The sequence below is a fragment of the Danio rerio genome, chromosome 13 (genome assembly GCF_052040795.2).
Source record: "Danio rerio strain M-AB ecotype USA chromosome 13, GRCz13ab, whole genome shotgun sequence".
In the NCBI taxonomy this organism is placed as follows: domain Eukaryota; kingdom Metazoa; phylum Chordata; class Actinopteri; order Cypriniformes; family Danionidae; genus Danio; species Danio rerio.
In genome coordinates this window covers 49,475,193-49,493,625 of record NC_141033.1, presented here as the reverse complement: position 1 = coordinate 49,493,625, position 18,433 = coordinate 49,475,193, and the positions used below count along the sequence as shown (strand labels likewise).

The 18,433-nt window shown below is 36.1% G+C and overlaps 2 protein-coding genes and 1 long non-coding RNA gene across 13 annotated transcripts in view; 2 read left to right on the top strand and 1 right to left on the bottom strand.

Annotated features, from left to right (window-relative positions):
* LOC147834315 (uncharacterized) overlaps positions 1–5,388 on the top strand; it is a 60,400-nt gene extending 55,012 nt beyond the window's left edge. Inside the window, exon 6 of the long non-coding RNA XR_015506481.1 lies at positions 4,312–5,388. This is a non-coding gene — a long non-coding RNA (uncharacterized LOC147834315). The remainder of the gene's footprint in view (positions 1–4,311) is intronic.
* slc29a1a (solute carrier family 29 member 1a) overlaps positions 1–18,433 on the top strand; it is a 378,565-nt gene that overhangs the window by 193,069 nt on the left and 167,063 nt on the right. The gene's annotated exons all lie outside the window — the stretch shown is intronic.
* The window catches only part of tmem63ba (transmembrane protein 63Ba), an 81,329-nt gene that overhangs the window by 51,566 nt on the left and 11,330 nt on the right, over positions 1–18,433 (bottom strand). Inside the window, exon 1 of one of the 10 annotated variants that reach the window (XM_087279826.1) lies at positions 4–679. The exons of the other annotated variants lie outside the window; for them this stretch is intronic. The gene's annotated coding sequence lies outside the window, so the exon portion shown is untranslated. Of the gene's footprint in view, positions 1–3; positions 680–18,433 lie in introns of those variants that run through there. 10 annotated transcript variants of the gene reach the window in all.

Sequence of the window (18,433 nt, the reverse complement as noted above, 5' to 3'; positions counted from 1 at the left end):
TGCCAAATTTACATAAATCTTATCCAGACTCTGTATGTTTGCCATTTTTCTCCCCTAAAACCCCCCCAATGAGGACGAAAAGTTCTGCACCGTCAAAGGCACCTGCATTAGAATCCAAAAGGCAGAGGAAGATGCTAAACATCGCACAAAAAGTTGGACTTCTGGACATGCTAAAGCAGGGGTCTCAAAAAAATAGCCCACAGGCCATTTACGTCTCCCCTTCCTCTTCCATCCGGCTGGCTACTGACGTCAAAAAAAGAACAAGATTCGGCACACCAAAACATGTTTTTGAATGACTATCATTGTTGTGCAAAAAACCACTTGTGGTTTTGACCAACCTATTGGATATTTGAAGTACTGCACTATATTATACTGCGTTTCAGTTTTACTTTTGTTTTCTCTCAGCATGCGGTTGATAGTAACGCACATGCATATTGTTTCTGGAGCTGATTTAAACGTAAAAAAAATGTTTTTAACTTTTTGTAAATATTCAAGGGTCATTTGTTTATAATCAGTTTTATACCACCAGTATTTTGTTAAACAAACACTTTTTCATGGCTTACACATTATTCTGGTGGTGTAACAAATATGCTAATTTTGCTAATATCAAATGGCCAAATACTATATTAAATATCAAAATCTATACTATATACTGTATCTAATATCAAATATTAAATACTTTCCCCCTGCTTTTTGTAGTTTTACAAAAAAGAAAGATACTAAGAACAATTGGCAACTTTTGGTAAAGTCACACCTGGTTGGTACAGAATAATAATTATCATTATTATGACTATTTAAATGTCAAAATGCTAATCTAAACAGCCATCGATATATTTCAGCAGTTGTGTGAAGCAAAAACGTGCTGATTTGTTGATGATTTGTGATAGGTAATGCTTGACTTATAAACATCTTGTCTATTGTCCTAAGTACAGTAAGTGTCTTAAGTTACGTGGTGCTATTACGGAATAAATGAATCTTCGGTTTGTTACAAGGAAGAGGAGGAAAATAACATTCGGACGACAGCAGCAATAAATTTCAACAAGGATGCAAAAAGGGTCGTTCGTACTACTAACCATCTTAAGGAATCCTACTTTGTGAATTCTGCCTGTTGCGGGTTATTTTTAGAACGTAACTCCCGTGATTAACAAGGGACCACTGTATTGACCACATGTAAAAGGAGTTTTAAAGTGTACACTTAGAAATGTACTCGTTCATATGTTATCGTATTTCTTACTTGGGCAAATATCTGATTAAAAATGTAAAACTTTACCCCAACCTAAAATAAAATTAAAATAAAATTCAAAAAGGGCAACACAGTGGCTCAGCGGTTAGCACTGTCGCCTCTGCAAGAATTGCGCTAGTTCAAGTCCCAGCTGGAAGAGCTGAAGATCTTTGCCCAAACCCAAAGGAATCCGACGGGTTCGTGCTTAATTTTTTGAATTTTAGACGGGGTCGGGTCGGGCCAGGCTCGGGGTTACGCAGTAATGAACAGTCATGTGATGCATTTGGATTAGCGCGAGAAAGTAATCTATTTGTTTGTTACAACATTAAAATCATTTCTGCAAAGGTGAAACAAATGATGACGAAGAAGTCAAAAAGACCGAAATTTGACTGCGGTTACCAGCCGCCAGTTCAGAAAGAACGGTCATTCTAGCCACCAAGGTATTTCGGTAGTCGCTTATACACTGCGTATTCCGGTACAGCGATAAGCAGCAATGTAGAGCAAGCTGACAGGGAAGATGACGAGGTCACTCGTTACATTGAAACCACTGTCATAGAAAATGAAATGAATGTTCTTGGCTGGTGGAAGATGAACAAACAATCCTACCCAAAACATTCTAAATTAGCCAGATCAGTAATATGCATCCCGCCCAGGAGCAGCAGTGAAAGGGTGTTCAGAGCTGCTCAGTGAGCGCAGGACTGCACTAAAGCCATTTACAGTGGATTCAATAATGTTCCCCCACAAAAACACGTATCCTAATCTTGGTGAGTAAAGGTTTGTTTTTGTTTTTCCAAATATAACTAAATATTATTTAAACGATAAATGCATAATGTAGACCAGGGCTCGAAATTAACCTCTTTGCTTGGTAGCAGCACCGGTGCTCCTAACTTTAAAAATTTAGTCGCACCCACCAATTATGAGCACCGTTACTACAAGTTTTATACAAACAGATTTATTGCATTTGAAATCAACAGTAATCAAACTGACAAGCAAAAAATAATATATATATATGCAAGCGTGAGGAAAATATGTCTCAACGCAATCCCGTTATCACAAGAAAATAGATTTTATAACATAACTGAGTGACTAAAGCATACACGGAGCGTTCACCGGCCCTGCACGCACTGCTTGAATGAATCTGTTAACGGTATAACTGTGCTGTTCTCAAGTGCTGTCTGATACTGCACTGATGCTTTTGAAATGTACTGTACCTTATTATATGCATACGTCATGTTTATAGCAATAACAGTATTTTCATGAGTAGCGATATTAGCTTAGTCAGTGTAAGCCTGTTTGCGATGCCGATGGTGTATGTAGTGTTCAATTTTACATATAGCTGCCACTTGCACGGCGATTATATGAAGGATTAAACTGAAGCTCTTGTGCTAGATGTGGCAAACTGTTACCTGAAAACTCCATCCCACAGACTTTTCATAGCCGACTTGAAGCCAATGGAAGTCTTTTATCCACTCTTGGAAAAGTGTAGATGGTGGAGTAACATTCAGTACATGATCACAGCTAAGATGTGTCATTATTTATAACTTTAGATGCCATGGTTTCTAAAACAAAATCTGTCAGTGTCATTTTCATTCTCATCTTCAGCGCTTTAGTTTTTCGCGGTAGTAGCCCTCTCGGTCATCCCAAGCCAGAAGGCGCTGGCTGTGTGATTGACAGCTGATATTAACCAATCATTCAGTGCTAGAGCAGTGGTGGGCCAATAAGAAGAGCGCGAAGGCGGGGCAAGCATTACGGACTTGGTTGGCTTTGTTTACTGCAGCAAGTTGACATGACAAAGTGCAGACAAAGAGCTTAGAGATGCATTCTGCGTGAATGTCTCCCAAATCCGCGCATGTGGTGAACATTTTGCAGTAAAAACTGGTCGCACACAACAATTTTAAGCACTCGCAGAAATGCTCCCAAATTTATTTTGAGGTCGCACAGATAAAATTTCGGGCGCATATGCAACCAAAATGGTCGCAATTTCGAGCCCTGTAGACAGAGTATACAGGCTAATGTGAATAAACAATAGATCATAATATGAAGGAAAAGACTTTTTATTTTGTTCATATGATATACAGTTGAAGTCAGAATTATAAGACATCCTGTTCAATTTTAATTCTTTAACATCTTTTCAACATTTCTGTTAACGGAGAGAAGATTTTTTTCTAACACATTTCTAAACAAAACATCCGATTCACATGGGGCTTCGGCGTTAACGCTTAGCAGAGGGCGTGTCTCAAGCTGATCGTCATAGCAGCGTCAGCCAATTAAATTAGTTCACAATCGGCTACTGTCTGAGCTGGGGTATTTGCATAAAGCGATATGATTGGCTGATGCTTCCGTTGGCGCTTGGAAATTTGAGAAATTCCCAACTTCTGCAGTGAGAGCCACAATTCAGTTCAGCAACACAACGCATTTCAAAGTGAATGGGAAGCATTGACGCTCACAAGTAATAACTCGATTCTAATAACTGATTTCTTTTATCTTTGCCATGATGACAGTCCATAATATTTGACTCGATATTTTTTCAAGACACTAGTATTCAGCTTAAAGTGACATTTAAAGGCTTAACTAGGTTAATTAGGTTACCTAGGCAAGTTAGGGTAATTAGGCAAATCATTATATTAGAATGGTTATATTACATCAGGGGGCTAATAAAATTGACCTTAACATGGTTTTAAAAATGATCTTATCCAGGTAAAATAAAACAAATAAGACTTTCTCCAGATGAAAAAATATTATCAGAAATACTGTGAAAATTTCCTTGCGCCATTAAATAGCACTTGAGAAATATTTCAAAATATTAATGGGCTAATAATTATTGTGCAATATTACACAGCCCTATAAGCAGAACAAATCAGAGAGAGAGCATGCTTAAAAAAAGACACACAATGAATCTGGCTCATGCTTTTAAAGAGAGTAGACAGGAAAGACCGGTTTTGGTAACGCAGGAGAGAAACCACAACAACATATAAGAGCTCTACATCATAAATCAGCCTTTGCATCTGAATCTATAGTGTTTAAAGGTGTGACTTGATCAATTAAAGTATGTAACTTGATGAAAGCTTTCTTGTGTCATTGCAAAACAGACCCCTACAATAAACGACTGGTAGACCTCTGAGACTGTGCATGCTGTGCTCTGGCGTGCTGCCGCTGACTCAACACACAGACACATCTATATTCCTCCTACAGTGAGATCAGCCACCAAACCGCTCCACAATGGACAAACAGAGGTCAGGCAGTTTAAGGAGTCGCTACGAGGATAAATGTGCCAACTGTACCAAGTTCTACTCGAAGGAACACTGGGCATAACATCAAGATAATAATATATTATCATAATATATCACAAAATATTTCCTAAGTGCAGTTTAACAGGGAAAATTAACACATTTTTCAACATAATTGTTTCAAAAACTAATTTCTAATAACTTTCTTTTATCTTCGCCATGAAGTTATTTTGCGAGATACTAGTATTCAGCTTAAAGTGACATTTAAAGGCTTAACTTAGTTAATTAGGGAAGTTAGGGGAATTTAGGCAATTCATTAGAAAAGAGTGGTTTGTTTTGTAGTCAATCGAAAAAAAAAATAATTATATAGTGGCTGATAAGATTGGCCTTAAAATTATATAAATAACACATTATAATTAATGTAATAAATACAATTTCACAGATTAGCTAATCATTTTTTCTTCAATGGACCCAATGGACCCGTTTAATGGTCATCAGCATCTTAAATCCTTGAAAGTATTTAATATTTAGATTATATTTAGAATATTTAGAACAATAAATACAAACAAAGAAAATATATGTATTTTAATGAAGCTATACTTTGTATTAGGGTTGTTTATAGTACCGATTTTTGGAACCAGTTGGTACTGAAATGTAAAGAACTTTACCTTCTTGATTACATTTGAGTACTGTTGTCCATGTATCTGTGTTTGTACTTGGTGAACAGCAGTGAAGAATGGTGAACCGATGACCATCACAGCCAATTACAGTAATTTTTGTTGAACAGCTGAACACAATGGCCAATCAGCAGTGTTTAAGTACGCACTGAAATGTTAGAAGTAAATGGAGTACTGATTGGTACCGAACTCAACACTTCTGACAACCCTACTTTGTATTAGATAGTCTTTGCATCAAATTAAAAAACAAAATTACTGCTTTTGTGAGGTGTTTCCATGGCAGCGTCAATAGGCGGGACAGTAAATGTAAAGCTTATTGCGCACTGAATCAGAATTTTTCGTCCGTAATTTTTGCATGTTAAAAAGTAAATCCAACCTCACGTTGTATCAATGTTATTGCTGCACTTCCTCCCAACTTTCGTTCATCATAAAAAAATTCAACTCAATTTCACTTTTTGCATCTGAAAAAGCGATTAGAGAAGTGTTTTGACAGTTCAGAGCCACTGTACAAGCAAAAAGCGAAATACAGAGTGCCGTCACTTAAGCTACAGATAACTATATGACAAACATGGTGCATAAAAACAGAATGTGGCGGACAGTTGAGAACCCTATATATATACACTTTTTCTGAAAGTCTTGATAACCCTGTAATTGATTTGAGGTTTCTTATTTAAGCAAATAGGAATGCAAACAATTGTTTGTTGTATTCTCCCATTCACTGCACTCTAGGGGTGCTTTCACACCTTAACTTTTGTTTCGGAACCTGTCTCATTTGCCCAGTTAGCGCAGTTTGTTTGGCATATGTGAAACCACCAACTGCACTTGGATCCACAGCAAAACAATCGCTTAGAGATCGCTTGAATGAGGTGGTCTCGGCTCAATTGAAACGAACTCTGGGGCGGATTAACTGTAGTGAGAAAGCTATACGATCCGAGCCCAGCTATATCACAGTATTTTAAGGATATGTAATAGTCATACGCTATATGAAGAGAGAATAATGAAAAATGAAAGGATCCATTGTTTATTTCCAATGACAAAGAGTGGTATAGACAAATATTGCTAACACACACAAAAAAAGCTAAATTTTGATGATTTTGCAATGTGTTTGACCAGTCCAAAAATCTTTATTATAAAATAATAAAAGTACACATATTACCTGAGGGTGAGAAAATAAAGTGATTGTTAAATCTGTGAAAATACACTCACCTTCTGGGGTATAATAGTTACAACTAAAATTCAAAATCATACAATCATTTTCACTCCTTAAAATATAACGCTAAAGTTATTAAATATTAAAAAGAAACATTTCATTTCAGCTATAGTTAAATACCAACCATTCATTCATTTTCCTTCGGCTTAGTCCCTTATTTATCAGGGGTCACCACAGTGGAATGAACCGCAGAGTATTCCAGCATATGTTTTACGCAGCGGATGCGCTTCCAACTGTAACCCAACATTCTCACATTTACACACACACCCATATGCACTACGCCCAATGTAGTTGATCCGATTAACTTATAGCGCATGTCTTTGGACTGTGGGGGAACTCGGAGCACCCGGAGGAAACCCACGGCAACATGGGGAGAACATGCAAACTCCAAAGAGAAATGCCAACTAGTCCACCTGGGAATCAAACCAGTGACCTTCTTGCTGTGATGCAACAGTGCTAACAACTGAGCCAAAGCACCGCCCTAAATACCAACCAATATAGAAATAATAAATATTTCAAAAACATAACACTGATAAAATATGAATAAAAGCTAAATATTAATTAACACTGCTAAATATTCACTCAAAATTAAGTAGGTTAATCTGAACTGATGTCTGCTTTGCTATGGTAAGTGAGTTTAATAGTTCATTTACATATGCTTATGTTGCACAGGGAATTTGCAAAAGCATATAAACACACAATGACTATCCAGTGTGGACTAATGTCAGAACCAAGTTTATGTTAAGCGTGTCAGCAGGAATCTTGAACTTTCCAATGGAAAATAAATACAGCCTATAAGGGTGATGGGGGAGAGAAAGTCACACGCTGGGTTACATAACAAACCAATATGTGTGCCAAGCCAGCTGAAGGTGAGGTCAGTTATAATCATCTTTGACACCAATTTACTTTCGATGCATCATAAAGTGCGCCCTCGAAAATGCCACTGTTTACATTTCCCTTTCTAGCATCTCCAACAAGCAACAGTTCATTGTAACATGCACTGTATTTACTACACTGTGTAAAATGCTGGCTTCCACACAATTTCTTCATGTTGTCCCAACACAAATCAATTAAGTTAACTTAATTGTTTTTATACATTTAGGTGGATTAAACATAAAACAATTACGTTGTCTCAAAAAAAAACTCAAGATGTGTGTTGATTCAACTCATTTATAGTAAGTAGTTTGAGCAAGCAGCAGTGTGTGTGTGTGTGTGTGTGTGTGTGTGTGTGTGTGTGTGTGTGTGTGTGTGTGTGCAGAAAAGACAGATTTGAGCTATACAATAGCAGTGAAATATATCAACGTTTGAAGCATGAGATTAGACCGATTAGCACCGACTTCATCCTCTAAATATTTAAGAACTGCTTTTATGAATGACTATGGCATATATTCCGTATTCCGTATTTTGTGGTTTTTGTTTTTACTTTTTATTTTTTCCTGGTTTATTTATGCTTTTGAATTGCATTATGGGATCTTGTTCTTTCTTCCAACATATTTTACTTTGAAAAGTTTGAAAAAGTGACTTTTATTAAGAATTTAATAGTTTAAAGTGATATATTGTCTGGTTTGGTGTTGTATATTACGCTACAAAAACCTTGTAATAAACTGTCAGTTCATTTTACAGACTTATTTCTCTATATATTATTTCTTATACTTTATATTATTTTAAACTGCTAAAATATCAATAAAAGTCATTTTATTAAACTGTAGAAGTAATTTTTTAACATCAAAAATTGACACAGCAACATCCCATAATGCAATTCACAACCATGAATAAATCGAAAAAAACGTGAAGCACAAAATATGGAAACAGTTTATTAACAGATTTTTTCTGTATTAGGGCTGCATGATACTGGAAAAAAACGGACATACTTTCATTCACTGCAATATATATAGCGATATAAATGCAATTTTGCCATATGATTTGAATAGCTTGTAAAGAATTCATAATTTTAGATTGATTGATATGATTCTGATTAAAATAAAATAATAAAAAACAAGCCAAGGTAAATACAAAAGACAAAAGGTGCAAATAAACAATGATTTATGATTTTGATTTATGATTATTCAGAAGCAAGAATTAAATAATCCCTGTATAATAATGTATAATAATATTAATATCAGTAATAATAAAAATAATCAAATAACAGCTTTAATATCAACTGATTTACCCATTTTTTTATATAAAAGTCAACCAATCACTTTAAAATCAATGCGTTTACTCACTTTAAGTCAACTTATCGCTTTAAAAGGAACGTTTACTCACCTTTTTGAAAAGTAATGTATTATTATAACACTGGCTTGTTTTGAGAATTTAATTGTATAAAAGTCCAATTCATATTTAATCTACAACATTATTGCGCCTTATTAGCTTAAATTTGCTTCAAATTATTACAGTCACACGTGCAAAAATAAACTTTCACTCTAAGTTTAAAGTTTAAAATGAATTTACTATGTTGTTAACTGTAATGTCTGGTCAACCATAATCCAGACTACATTTCAGATCCCTGCAATGTGACTATTGCAGACTCGCACATTGTGATATCGATGCTAAAACAAAATTGTGCAGCCCTGTACTGTATGATGTCTGAAATCACCAAATGGCATTAAAGTTACCACAAAACGAAAGTTAAGATTATCCTTTGTTTCCTCTATCGTGACACACATCCACTAGATCAGTCCTTTTGAATTTTGATTTCATTCCGACTTCTGACAATCACTAAATGCAATACAGAATGTTACATATTCAAATATATGCAGTTTATGCATGTATTTGAAAACGTAACATTCTGTAGTGCACGTAGTGATTGTCTAAATTATTTATCGATGTTGCACGAGCTCGGTTTGCAGCCTCACCTGATGGACACTTGTGGCTTGTTAGTCAGGGTTTAAAGTGCATACTCTAAGCATTAACATATCGGCACAGCATGACATTTGCCCATTAGGTTACGCAGATTTCGCTCCACATGTTAATGCATCAACCTTTCAAAGTGCAATACTCACTACACTTGAGTAGGCTAAAGTAATAAAGGTCTATACTAAGTAGTATTTAGAACACATACAGTTAAACTCAGGATTATTATCCCTCCTAAATAATTAGCCCTCCTATATATTTTCCCTAATTTCTTTTTTAACAGAATGAGGATATATTCAACACATTTCTAAACATAATAGTTTTAATAACTCATTTCTAATAACTGATTTATTTTATCTATGCCGTGATGACAGTAAGGGCTGCACATTATATCATTTCAGAATTGATAGCGCAATGTGTGTATTCGCAAAAGTCACATCGCAGGATCTGCAATGTTGAACTGCAATTACAGTTAGTCAGCAATGAAGAATGTACAGTGTTATTTTACATTATATTTAATTATTCATATGGGGGTGGGACAAAATATCGATTTGGTGATTTATAGAGATATTTCTGTGCCTGCGATATATTATCAGTGTAGCCATGCATCGATATTTATTTAAAGGTACAAAAGATCTGGGGCCTCATGTATCAACGCTGCGTACGCACAAAAACTTTGCGTACGCCAGGTTTCACGCTCAGAATCGCTCACGTTTGGATTTACTAACAATGAACTGAACGTGGGAATGTGCGCAGCTTCACGGCAGCTTTATGGCTGGTGTACGCACATTTTTTGTGCGTGTCTGTTTTATTTCCATTGGCGACTCCTAGAGGCAGTTGTGTTAAATTCCTCTCAACAAAGTGTCTGAGCCTTGCAATGGCAGCTGTATGAGACGGGTTCATCTAGCAGGTATATAAGGTTTCCATACCATACAGTTGACCAGCTAAACATTAAAGCACAATTTGCAGCGGTCGCCTGTTTTTCCAATGTAATCTGAGCGATCTACTGCACGCACATTGCTATAAAGACACTATCTGAAGATGAATTTGCATGCGTAAATCAGAAATATTTCCATTCAATAAATGTGCAAATAAAATATGATGCACAGACTTATTAAAGATTCCTACTTGTCTTTCTCGTGATAAATAGGCAAAATCTGATATGTAGCGGGGAAAAAAGAAGAAAGAGTTCATCAGACGCTGGATTCGAGCCGAGTTCATGCTCGAACGTGTCAATACATGATCACGTGTCAATACAGGATCACAATGTTCAGACCCAACTGTGTTAACTGCATCAGCTAAACTCTCCCACTCTATTTTTTTCTTTTGTTGTTAATTCCGGAGATCAAACTTGCAAATAACACCGATTTTCTCCGGTCTACCTCCGAAAGCAGCACCTCCAATTCACATTCTGTTCAAAGTTTCTCTTTTTGCTTGCTTTTGCCGTTGCTTTTTCGTTAGGTTTTGCCATTAGCATAGTCATTAGCATATTCATACGGGGGAGGAGGCAGGGAGGGGTTTTGTGCTCGTGCATGTTGCGCTCGGTTTCACGTTCATTCGGATGTACAAAAGAATATGCGTGAGATTCGTTTCATACATCTGAATTTTTTTCTGCGTACGCACATTTACAGCTTTGTGCGTACGCAATGTTTTAGTAAGATTTCCACGCAAGTCTTCGTACATGAGGCCCCAGAACTAATGTATCAGCCTTGCACTGCCACCATTTACCGCAATACATGAAATAGTGCTTCTTGTAACAACGGATTGAAAACACATCCATTTTTGTCGTCATCGTCATTATAGGGGGGAAAAATCCCATGATAATATTGGCTTGTATTACTATACCTGAATATCTGACCATTGATTTCACTTTTCTTTTATCTTATTTAGAATTGCAATAGGGTATAGAGCTATTTCTTCCCATACCGATAAACTTCTGGTGATCGGTTAATGTGATTTTTTAAAATTTTATACGGTTCCTTTTACAGCATAGATGCTGTAATGTAATTAAAATATAACCAGTTAAATATACTTCAGCATTCATTTAGTTGTTGAAGCGCAAACCGAGATTTACAAGCATGCGCCTGACAGAATCAGCAGCAGAAAGCGCAGAAATGCCATTGCAAATACTGGAGTAAATTAAATTTAAATATTTCAAAAGACACGGCGTGAAAAAATGTCATTTAATGGAGTGCTTCTTGTACAGTCTGGGCCCCACTTTAGCGTATATCATTTAGGCAGTGAAGATCATTGACTTATAAAGAAAACAGTCCTTAAATGCTCTTTTTTTGTAACGACATACAGTTCACCAGAAGCATTTGAACCAGGTTACTAACAAAATAATTTTGCATGCTACTCCATCGACCCCATTTGTTTAATTTACGTCGCTACAAGATTGTTCCAATTAATCTAAGGGTGCTTTCACACCTAGACTTTTGTTTCGGAACCTGTCTCGTTTGCCCAGTTCATTTGGCATATGTGAATCCAGCAATTGTGCTCGGATCCACGCCAAAACAATCGGTCTGAGATCACCTGAATGAGGTGGTCTCGGCTCGATTGAAACGAACTCTATAGCGGATCGATTGTAGTGAGAAAGCGATATGATCCGAGCCCGGCTATATCACAGTGTTTTATGGATATGCATACGCCTATATGAAGAGAGAATTGCAAGTAGGGCGGAAGATCATTCCAGACCTCCCAAGTGTCCGCACCAAGAACAAAGGGCAACAATGTAACAATTTTAATCCCTGTTTCGGAACAAATTAATCATTTCACAGGTGTGAAAGCACCCTAAATTAAGGATTTCATTTCGAACAGAGCTATTCATGTCATCTGGCTAAATTCTATTCATATCGCAATATATAATCACAGAACAATAAAACATCACAATGTAAAACTTTTCTTATATTGTACAGCCTTAATGACAGTACATAATATTTGACTAGATAGTTTTTCAAGATACTAGTATTCAGCTTAAAGTGACATTTAAAGGCTTAACTAGGGTAATTACGTAAATAATTATATAATAATGGTTTGTTCTGTAGACAATAAAAAAAAATAAGGGGGTATATAATATTGACCTTAAAATGGCTTAAAAAAAAACTTCAGGTATTAGGGCTCCACGATATTAGAAAAATCTGACATTGCGATATTTGATTATATGAATGCAGTTCCACCAGATGGTTTGAATTCTCTATTTGACGTTTAACAAGTCTAACAAGCATTTAGGCACAGAAACTGAGTAATCACAATGCAAATTACTTAGAGTTGCCTTGTCTTGTTTTTAGTCAAAAAAAATAATTTATATATATATATATATATATATATATATATATATATATATATATTTTTTTTTTTTTTTTTCCCCCACTTTCAGAAATATTAAGTCAAAATTAAGTGACATTTTCCTTAAAACAAGCTAAACAATCTGCGGTGAGCAAAATAATCTTGTTTTGGGTTGAAATGCAGATATTTGGACATGAAACAATACAAAAGAAATTCTAAGAAACGCATGTTTTGTAAATGTAAATTCACACTATATCATCTTCACTGTATAAATAATTAAATGCAATGAATCTTTTTTACGCCTCCAAAAGTCATAATTTCTTGTCCCCAAATGTGTTAAACTCTCTTGAAATACTCAGAGACAGGGCTTAAAAACAGGCAAATGAGAAACCTTCACTTTATTGTGGTTAATCTTAACAGTGGCCCTGTATATTGTGGCTCCTGGTCAACTAATGTAAAGGCTTAACTAGGTTAATTATGTAAATATTGAATAATGATAATTTGTTCTGTACACAATAAAAAAAAATTAAAAGGGGGCTAATAATATGGACCTTAAAATGGTTTTAAAAAAATTAAAAATTGCTTTAATTAGAGCTTAAATAAAACAAATAAGACTTTCTCTAGAAGAAAAAAATATAGGAAATACTGTGAAAAAAAAATCCTGAATCTGTCAATCATTTAGGAAATATCAGAAAAAAACTATTCACAGGAGGGTGAATAATTCTGACTTCAACTGTACTTTTACTCTACTTGCACTACATTGCTTGGCAAGTAATTGTACTTTAACTTGAGCATGATTTTTTTAATACTCCTTTCAGCTGTTGTGTTAAATTCACAGCGTCTGATGGCATATTGCTTTATTCGGTGGCCACCCACTCATGTTAAGCACATTTAATTAACAGCAAGAGTTTTAGCATTGCCTCTGGCAGCAGTCATACTTTCCATCTCGCCTGTAGTCGTCAGACTAGGTTCCCTAGGAGGCTTTGGGACAGATGGCCGGGACATCCACCCTGCTGCTGTTCTTCTGAACTCAACACTAATGCCGAGTCATGAAAACAAACAGCGCATGACAGCAAATGTTACAATCTTGTGACAGCCAAGCTCTAATAAAAGCATCAGGTTGCAAATGATACATTATATAGAGAGGCATTCAGTGAGAGCCCTTCTTTATTTACGTTCAATTAGGCCTGAATCAGCATGGACAGATCTTGTGATTTCCTGCCACTGCTGTATTGAAAACACATACTGTAGAGCAGCTGACAGACTCAATATATAGTCAGTCTCCTCTTGACCAACCTTTGAATGCGTAATGTTGATATAGGATGTCGTAAGGTTGAGCGCTGATAGACTGTTGCCCTTTCGCCTGTTTTTGAGACGTCTGGAAAATGTGGTCAACAATAGATCAATGAGAGAACTGATTCTGAACAGCTCACTGGAAAACAACCACAAAAAGTGTCGCAACATGCTGACACTTGTCAAGCTCTGAACCCGAACTGAAAGTTCTGACATTGACAAGTTTGACAACGCTACTAGAGATCACAGATGATTTGCTTGATATATTCAATTATTTATTTTGCTCACAATCTCTATAATGGTCTATCATGAAATGGAGAGAAACTCAATTCAGGTCTGCTTCTGATCTGTTGATAATGATAATGATATAAAATGTTCTTGTTGGAATCACTTGCTGAAGCTTTGATAACAGTATTGACCTTAATCTTGACTTACGTGCGGATGCAGCCATTGGAATCTATTTGGCTTGAGACATCCGGTCTCATCAATTCCATTGATTTTTAGACGTTAAAAACAATGTTATGCTGCTTGATGTTGCAAACTAATTATTCCCCTTTTTATTTATAGTCATGATCACACTTGGGTGGCACGGTGGCTCAGTGGTTAGCACTGTCGCCTCACCGCAAAAAGGTCGCTGAATAGAGTCCGGGGTGGGTCAGTTGGCATTTCTGTGAGGAGTTTGCATGTTCTCCCTGTGTTACTTCGGTTTCCCCCACAGTCCAAACAAATGCATAATAGGTGAATTGGATGAACTAAATTCGCCATAGTGTATGAGTGTGGGTGTGAATGTGAGTGTATGGGTGTTTTCCAGTACTAGGTTGCAACTGGAAGGGCAACCGCTGCGTAAAACCAAGCGGCAACCTCCCGCTCTCCCTCAGGAAGACAATACGGAAGTAACTAAAACTGCAATTCATCCAAAATTCCGCTAGTCCTGGCCGCTCCTGGCTCCAAAATAAAGCAAATTTCAATTGAACACACCGTTGCCACTTGAGTGACAGCTAGGTCTCGCTGGTCGCCGTCACGTCACCTCAGCTGAATCCTGCAGATTAGCCACTGAACTCTGCAAATTTATCGTATTTCTGTGTTGTATTATATGGCTTTACACAGTCAACTGCCTTTTGGACTTGTTTCCTACAATTATTAGATGGCATGGCATGCTGAGTGCACTTAATTGTGCTCACAAACCATTCATGTGGCCTCCGTTTCCCATGTGAGTAAAGTTATATACTTATATACCATCTCTATACATGTATATGTCTTATTTAAGATCATTTATCGTTTATATTTGTATTTAGAGCTGTAATGCACTCCAGAATCTGACAGATTGATTAGCTGTAGGCTCTAGAACAGTCATCTGAAGCGTTGTAATACAGTGTTATGCTGGATTTCATCAATAGTCTTACATTAACTAACACAGACTATATCTGAAGTGTTTGGATGTAATTCGCGTTTTCCTCCCGTTGAAAAACGTCATAAGAACAATGTTTAGTGGCTCAATGTATTACAGCAGTGTTTTTACAAGTCTAAACACTTTATTGATATAGTATACAACCAAGCACAAGTGGTCAGAATACAAACGAGTCGCAGGTGATAAAGTATTAAGCGTTCTCCCAAAGTAAAGTGTGTCTGAACCAGGTCCAAGCTAAATGCCAGCACGAGTCTGTAGCTCCGCTCACTCTCTGCCTCTTTGCCCTTGTTAGGTTTCCCGCCGTGGGTGTGATGACGCGCGAACAAAATGGCGACGGTTGGCCATGCCTACTTGTGGCTTCTTTTGCACTCTTTAGAAACCTATGGGTGACGTCACGAATACTCCGTCCATATATTTTACAGTCTATGCGTAAAACATATGCTGGAATAGTTGTCGGTTCATTCCGCTGTGGCGACCCCTAATAAATGAGAGACTAAGGTGAAGGAAAATGAATGAATGAAAGCACTTGACCATTGTCTGACATTTATTAGTCATTTCTCCCAGCGGCGACTGAATCGGAAGTTCTAAAACTTCTGCATTCCAGAATAAGGTCAATATGGTATTAGCACGATACTGACCTAAGCTGCTGAGGTTACTTTACTAGGAATAACTTACTTTTGTTTAAATGTCTAGATGTTTTTTTTATTTATTTATTTTAGAAGATGGTTAAATGTGTGTTTATCATATTTATTTTTTCTTAATATTTTCGATTATTATTTGATAATTGTCATCATCGACATTGCCATGCTGGTTAAGCATGAACCCATCCAAAGTTCAGAGTGATCCCACGTTTCACCAAATTAAATTGCAAAGGAATAAAGTACTCCTAACACCTTACAATAAAGTCTCAATAGTGTGCTAGCTAATGCTAATTAATAGATTAAAATAAAAAATGAGCAAGTCTATCTATCTATCTATCTATCCATCCATCCATCCATCTATAGTTACAATGTTAATATTGGTTTAAAAATATAACAATGTAATTAGTTATTTACTCCATGTAAAAAACAATTATACTGTAACTTCTCATCAGATTACAACAATAATTTTAACACATTATGAGAAATTAACATCACATAATAAAAGCTTTTGTAGTTTTCTTCATGGGTTTAGCTAGGTTTAACTAGAGCCTAATTCCACAGTGTTAATTGTAAAAAACCCATATAAATCATGGTTCATGCAGTCATGGAAAACCTGGAAAAGTCATGGAATTTTGACATGACATTTTCCAGGCCTGGAAAAGTTTTGAAAAAATATAAAAACCCATAAGGTTATGGAAAAGTCATAGAAATTAGTTTAACAAATATCTGTATACTTGAATTAGGGCTGCGCGCTAATGGAAAAATCTGACATTACCATATTTTATATTTCTGTGATATATATTGTGATGTAGGGCTGGGCGATTTTTCCGATTTTTCCAATGCGCTTGGGTTCACTCTCTGTATATCCTCGCCATGTATTTTAGAATTCTAAACAGGTTCTATACACACACCGGCGCCGCATAGCCACGATTCACAACGCAGTTTATATTTCAGCCGGCCCACAGAGCGCCATCTGATTAGTTTCATGTTAAATAACATGTGAATGTGCGCGTTTGGTGTGTGATAGTTTAAACTTTCATGTCCGCGCCGTGTCGCAGCGCTTCTGGTGTTCGACCTGCTTGACTGCCTGTTAAAGCGTGAAGTCATGTAGGATTTTACTTGTTGCACGTCTGTGTGGATTGTCAAGACATTCACTCATCAAGTCGATAAACTCGATCTCAACATGTATGAAGGACGTAAAAGCCTGCCATGTGAAAAACCGCGCCCATCTTTTGGTTTGAACACGAGTAGAAGTGAGGGCCTGTAGCAGAGAAAATGAAAGTACCCGCCCCCATGACGTCATTTAGCGGACCTAGTTGAAAACCAGACAGATCAGTCAGCATAATACAGAGAGTGGAGCAAAGCGCATCTAATGATCGGTATTTAAAAGAGGGAAAAAGAAAAATAGATTAAATATATTAATTTATATTAGACACACATCTGGTACTTGTATTTGCTCCTGCTATACGTCCACAACTTCACACATTGGGTTAAATTAGGCTTTACAGTTTCCATGTTCAGTCCTTTTCTTCCACTGTATCTTTTTAAGAAAACGGCAGCAGCATTACAACCTGACATTCAATCGGAAGACAAAGTCAAAGCCGAGCTGACAGCCAATCTTTCCTAGGCTCAGCAAAACTTGCAAAAAATACCTCTGTATTCCTCCAAGTGCAATATTTACACAAATATTTCTTATTCAAATCTTCAGCAACACTATTTAACTTGTGAATTTGTTTTACATTTATTTACACCTTGACCGATTTTTGTATGACATGGCCATTAAAAATACAATGTTCCTTAACCAGATGGCTTTTCAAGTTACTTTTAAAGAGAATGTTTCTTCAGTCATGTTGTTGTAATGTTTTGAGAAGACTTGTAACACAATTTTTAAAAAATCGAAATCGGGAATCGGTCAAACTGTATAAAAAACCTAGATTATTATTTTTTTTTGCTAAATCGCCCAGCCCTATTGTGATGTGAATATAATTTCACCAGATGATTTAACAGGTTTATTTGGATTGATTGGGGGGGGGGGGGGGGGGATTTTTTAGAGGAGTGAATCTTGAATAGATAACAAATAACTTACAAGCATAGATAAATAAAACATAGTAAAGATAAAAGTGAATGATAGTTTTCAGGTAGGCATGAGCCGCATGAGCCGTATATTCTGATGGTGTGATAAACTTAGATATAAATATCAAGGTTTCACAGTATGACAGTATTGAGATTACTGCTCTAAAATATATTCTTTTTAAATGTCTGGGTAAAAACAAAACATTTTCCCTTTGTACACAATATATTTAACTTTGAGAAACATTTAAAATATTTTGGAGCAGTAAACATGTCAGGCTAAATATATCAAATGAATTATTGACTTCTGCTGTTTTCATTTGTTTCAAAAACACAGATTTCTGTACAATTTATAACTGCATCTTTGGAGATCTTTTCTGCTGGAGATACTGTTGTCATAAAAAAAAAAAATAAATAAATAAATAAATAAATAAATAAATATATAAATATATATATATATATATATATATATATATATATATATATATATATATATATATATATATATATATATATATATATATTACACATACCTTAGGAATGGTAT